A 5,840-nucleotide genomic window follows, 5' to 3' on the forward strand; every position below is an offset into this window, starting at 1 on the left:
TGTCCCCAGGGCCCCCCCCCCCCCCCCCAACCTGCCAACCAGCGCTGCGCAGTAGAATTAACCTAAATTAGGAAGATAATTGTTCCCATGTTAATTGTAGGTTGTCCTTTAAAGCTGTTTTCAGTTGTGAGGTCTCAACAGCAGGCTGGCTCTGGGCCCAACCCTGCCTTACTGAGCATCTGCTCCCCTTAGAGGCCAAGTTCCAGAAAACAGCGGTGGAATTCGGTCATTTCCTGAGTCACCTATTGCTCCACCATTTCTAGATGACGTTCTTCTGAAGTCCCCACTGTTGACTGCATGTCCCCCACGCCCCTGCCCTCACCTCCACCCCAGGACAACCCTCCCAAAGGGCTGAAAGGCTCGCTCTCAGGCGATATAAACAAATGCTGCTATTTTCAGCGGGCCCCTCAGCATCACAGCTGTTATGGCCTGTGCGCTCACTGCATGGACCCCAGCCCCGCACTTGGCCTTGGCCAGCAGCGCCAACTCTGGCAAGCCAGTGATGACCTTAAGCCTTCTTTCCTTGCTAGTTCCAGGTTTCTCATAAGGCCCTCTGGCACAGGCCATAGGCTTTACGACAAAATGGTGCTGTCAGAGCCTACGGGGTGATTCTGTTATGGTTCTTCTCCCTTGGGAACTTGGGTTTCTGTTTGAAGGTGCTCAGATGGAACTTGTTCATTTCATCTAAATCTTTTATCGCTGTGAAGTGTTCATCATATTTTCTTATCTTTTGAAATCTCTGCTGGATTTGGAGTTATGTACCCTTTTTCATTTCAAACATTATATATCTTTCTTTTGACCATATTTTGTTAAATTTTTAAGAACCAATTTTTGATGTTATTCCCTTTTTAGTTTGCTTTCTAGTTTTTAAATTTCCGCTCTTCTACTTTATTTTGCTGTCATCTGGTATCATTCCTAACTTCTGAGGTTGAATTGCAGCCCATTAGTCCTCAGCCTTTCTCCTATATAGGCTGCACATTGCCTTGAAATCCAGTGTGAGGCATATCCAACAGGTGCTGGCGCCTAGTATTTTCATATTCATTCCGGTTTTTGAAAGTCGTGTTGATAGGTGTACTCCTTTGGTATAGTGTAAGGAGAAGGGCACTTCACCTCTGGGGTGTTTTTTTCTGAAAACATAAAACCCTATGAAAAAAACATCAGACAAATCCAACTGAGGGACATTCCACAAAATAGCTGACCAGTACAGCCCAGAGGAGCCAGGACCACTGAATGTCAGGTGGGCTCCTGGAGCACACAGAGGGAAAACTCAGAAACCTACATGGAGTATGGTCTTTAGCTAATGATAATATATCACTGTTGGTTCATTATTGTGACAAGTGCATCATCCTGTTGCCGTGGAAATAGGGTTCTTCCATAGTGTCATGAGAAAAATATTTCAGGGACCCATACGTACGAGAATGAGGTGTACTGGTAAGATTTATTGGAGCAGTAACAAAGGACTGCCCCCAGCTGCCCAATGTGTCATCCATGACCAGGTGGCTCAGCTCCGTTCTCACTCCGGAAGAAGTCCTGGGCCTGGTGAGCGTAAGTGCCCACCAGGAGGCTCAGGATACAGAACTGTGATGCCATCACCTGGGGCTCCAGTAGTCCAGTATAGTCTCTGCTCCCATCTGGCTAGCTGTTCCTGGCCGCACTCCAGCTGGAGCTGTGCTGCCACACCCAGGACCATGCTTGGACCCAACTTGGACCTGCACTTAGAGCAGCTGTGGGCAAACTACGGCCCGCGGGCCGGATTCGGCCCGTTTGAAATGAAAAAAACTAAAAACTAAAAAAAAAAAAAAGACCGTACCCTTTTATGTAATGATGTTTACTTTGAATTTATATTAGTTCACACAAACACTCCATCCATGCTTTTGTTCTGGCCCTCCGGTCCAGTTTAAGAACCCATTGTGGCCCTCGAGTCAAAAAGTTTGCCCACCCCTGACTTAGAGCCTCATGGCTGCTACTAAGAGAGAATGCAGGCAAACCAATGGAGGAACGGATACGTGCTACTGAGAGGGGCCTTTGTTAAGCTTTGATTATATTACCTCAGGATTGGGAGAGAACAGGCTTTCTTTCAAACTAACCAATCTTTTTCTTGATCCTTCACAGGCTTATATTGGGCCCTCCCCCTTAACCAATACAATCCTTTCCTCAGATTTTTCCAGGCTAGACTCTGCCCATTTATGTTGCTATTTGGCTCCTACTGCCCATGCCTCAAAGTTTTGCCTCATCCCTGCACGGTTTTGGTTTCTACAGTGCATAGGAGTTCCCCCTTTATTGTTTATTCCTCCCCATAGTCCAGGCAAGTGGACTGGTTGCCCTCTGGGGAGATGGGAAAGCCTGTTCTTCCTTCCTACCTGGGGGGAAGAGGGAAGTGAATCCCCTTAATGGGGGTTCGGCTTTCACCTGTGGTGTCTGACGCAGTAACTTCGAGACTTAATCAGGCTTAGGCTTAGCCAGTTTTGTTCCCTTCTCTTTTGTTAATATCGAGCTAGCTGCCTACACTAACAATCCTAATGGCAGGTGTTAACAAACATCCAGTTCTCCTGTAGTGCACCGTCCTCAGAACCTGCAGTGCTCCGGTCATCTCCAGTCCTGTGGTGTCCCAGTGCAGGTGCTCTTCATTCCCTGCTGCATGGCAGACCCTCCTTCCTGGTCCCACTCTTTCCACCTGATGCACATCCCTCAAGAACAGTGTTAGAAGGTCTATTGGTGATAAAGTGGTTTTGTTTACCTGAGAATGTCTCTTATCTCACCCTCATTCTTGAAGGATCATTTAAAACCTCTCAAGAGGACCTTTCCCCCCACCTTTTGCAACAGGTAGGGTGTTCTTCCTGTCTGTGGCTCCTGTGGTTGTGAAGTGTGATGCCTGCACAGTGGTCGTCCCTTCCAGGTCGGCCTGTTCTGACTGCTAACATTGTCTTCATCATCACAGTTCTGTGCAGATGTGTTAGGTGTGGACACACCTTTGTCCCTTGGTGTAAGTTTTCCTTCTGTGCTTGTGAATCTGTGCTTTTATCAATGCTAGAAATCCTCAGCCAGTGCTTCTTCAAACATTGTATCGTTTTCTTTGCTCTTTTCGCCAGAGATCCCAAGTAAACAAATGTTGTGCCATCTCATTTTACTCCCTAAGTCTTTCACCTCTGTATGTTCACTCTCAGTTCTGCCTCTGTATCCAGCTAATTTCTTCACAACTACCCTGTCATTCACTCAGTGGCTTCGTTGGTCACAGGTACCAGAATGCTTACTGTGGCCAGCTACTCTGAAACAGCTTTGTCTTTGTCCACCTTCTTGGGCATTCACACAGAGGAGTTTGGAACAAGTTTATCTGAGTGCTGTGGCTCGCTTTCTTCAGGTGATACAAATGGTTTCTCACTTTGTCCCCATCTCATGGGATGTTGGCATAGTTACAAATGAAAGCATGTACAGTGTGAACTTCCATATGGCATGTTCTGTTTTCTTTTTACCAACATGTTTTCTTTCCATGGTTGACAAAACAGAGCCAGTGTGCATCTCAGGTGTTAGGAGGAACTTTTATCAACAGTGACTAGTTCCTCAGCCAACAAGCCTAAAATCCCAGGTTCCTGGAGATTAGTGTGCTTTGGAGAGAGGCTCAAGGGCCCTGTTAGCGAAGGTTCCTGAGGTGGGCTGAACATGGTTCATGGGCCACAGTACACGTTCTGGAATGTGGGGAGGGAAACTTCCGAGAGCTACACTCCTGGCTTTGAAAAGGGCTGGAGAAACCCAGCAAGAAGAATTTGCATTTGTTCTTTTTCCCAGAAGGAATATCTCTATTTAATTATGCAGCCAAGCTTCTCTGCTGGGGAGGACATGGAAACATTTTCACTGACTAGCCTTCTTCCAGTTTCTTCCTTGCAGCCCGGCTGACAGGGGCTAATTCTGGGTCCCATTTGTCACCTACTGGCAGGAGGCACAGTGGGTGTTTCACTGGAGATCTGCAGCTAATGACTTTGCTTCTTTTTTTGTGTTCACTCCTCCCTTTGCCTCTGTCACACCTGTCCTCCTGGTGGGACATTTTCCTTCATCCGTGCTCCATCTGGGAGCCAGGACTCTGGTTTCTGTTGGGACAGTGGAGGGGACTCACTTTGATGTTAGCGAGGCCAGTCTGCATCCATGCTTTGCATCTCAGATAGTGGCAACGTTGCTCAATTTCTTTGTGCCTCACTCTTTCTCATCTGTCAGATGGGGGTAACAAACCCTATCTCATGCATTTGTCATAAGGCTTAGGGGATTGAGTATAAGCTTGTAGCTTGGTGCCAGGTAGACAGTTTGTTCATTGATTCATTTAATAATTCATTTATTTAGTCACTGTTTTCAGCACATAAAACAAAGTCTCCTCTGCTTGCGCAGATCTCAGGCCTCACCCTCTAGGAGGCAAGTCTCCAGGGAACTGCAAATCATGGCTTTGTTTTTGCAAGTAAAGGCTATTATTACGCTTGAATTTGAAAGTGCTCTGAGATCTAGAGAGGGCACAGGGCCTGTGGGCCACCGCTGCTGAGCAGTCACCTCCCAGCTCCTTTCCCTGCCTGGGGATGTGGCCACACACTTGCCCTGCCCTTTATCTCCAGTTCCTAGACCTCTCTGCAGTTGCTCCTGAATCAGTCTTTCCTGGTTGAAGAGGAAGAGTGCTGTGTCAGTGTTAGGGGCAGGGAGGTGGTTGTAGAGGGAGGGTCAAGAAGCTTTTTAGGAGGTAAGCTAAAGCAAGCTAAAACCCTCGGGCAAGTTACTTTGATACATAGTAGGAGATATGTCTCCATACTCAAAAATTTTTCTTTGCAAATTAGACTGTCAAGTATTTTTAAAAGCAGCTTAAATGCTTGTGGTAGCAGGGATCCTGGCTGGGGAGGCACTTCTCAGCAGACTGCCCTGGAGGGCTCACTCAGAGTTAAGTGAACCACACCTTCCTCTCCCCTGGGCTTGCCACTCTCTTGCTGATCTGTTTTCTCTCTCTTTCCCATCTGTGTGGGGGGTTTGGTGACATAATGATCTGAAGCTGATGGTGAGCACAAATTTATTTCTCAGAAACCCCAGTCTCCAGGTGGCTTTGAGTGGCAGAGAACTTGGTGTGGAGGTTGTCCTATTGGGAGAAGAGTTGTCTTATTTATTTGTGTCCGCCAGACCTGAGAACCCGAGTGTTTGGAGTTAGTTAAGGCCAGAACTCCTGGGGAACGTCCCTGCCCAGGATGGAATTGCTGGGAAAGCAGCAGTGCTTTCTGTCCCAGTGCTTTGGGGGCGAGTGGGGGACACAGAGGCAACCAGGTCAGGGCTTTGGGGGCAGGCCAGCTGCGTGCAGGGCTGCTCTTCTGTTTCAGAGGACCCAGTGATGCCTGCTGTGTGACCCGCACGGCATGGGGCCCTGTGGTGGGAGCAGAGGTGGTTCACCCTAATGCTATTAGTGTCAGCCTTCGGAGACCTTCAATGTGCTCTTTTCCACTCAACCTGTGTATGTCTCTTTGGGGTGTGGCCTGTGTGCCCACTTGGACCTGCACTTGGCTTGGACAAAGGCCCTTCTCCCCTGTGCACCTTCCCTCCCAGACTTGGGCCCTCACCCTGTGCCTTCAGGAAGGCCTAACGTGACAGGGAACAGGAAAGAAATTGCTGTGCCCATTCTCAGGGGAAGCTTGGAATGCCAGTCCTGACTGGTGTGCCGTCTCCTGGGTTGGTTGGCTCCCAAGCCCTTCCATGGTTCTCCCCTGCCGAGAAGTGCACCCAGGGCCCCTCCTGACTGCTTGTGGTTCTCCAGCCTCATGTGCTGCCCTCTCACCCCGCAGGGCCACCTTCCCTGCACTGCATCGCTGTCAGCCTGCTGTGCCTTG

The 5,840-nt window shown here is 48.6% G+C and overlaps 1 protein-coding gene across 9 annotated transcripts in view; it reads left to right on the plus strand.

Annotated features, from left to right (window-relative positions):
- HDAC4 (histone deacetylase 4) overlaps nucleotides 1-5,840 on the plus strand; it is a 202,532-nt gene that overhangs the window by 45,353 nt on the left and 151,339 nt on the right. The gene's annotated exons all lie outside the window — the stretch shown is intronic.

Source organism: Myotis brandtii, unplaced genomic scaffold (assembly GCF_000412655.1).
Source record: "Myotis brandtii unplaced genomic scaffold, ASM41265v1 scaffold112, whole genome shotgun sequence".
In the NCBI taxonomy this organism is placed as follows: domain Eukaryota; kingdom Metazoa; phylum Chordata; class Mammalia; order Chiroptera; family Vespertilionidae; genus Myotis; species Myotis brandtii.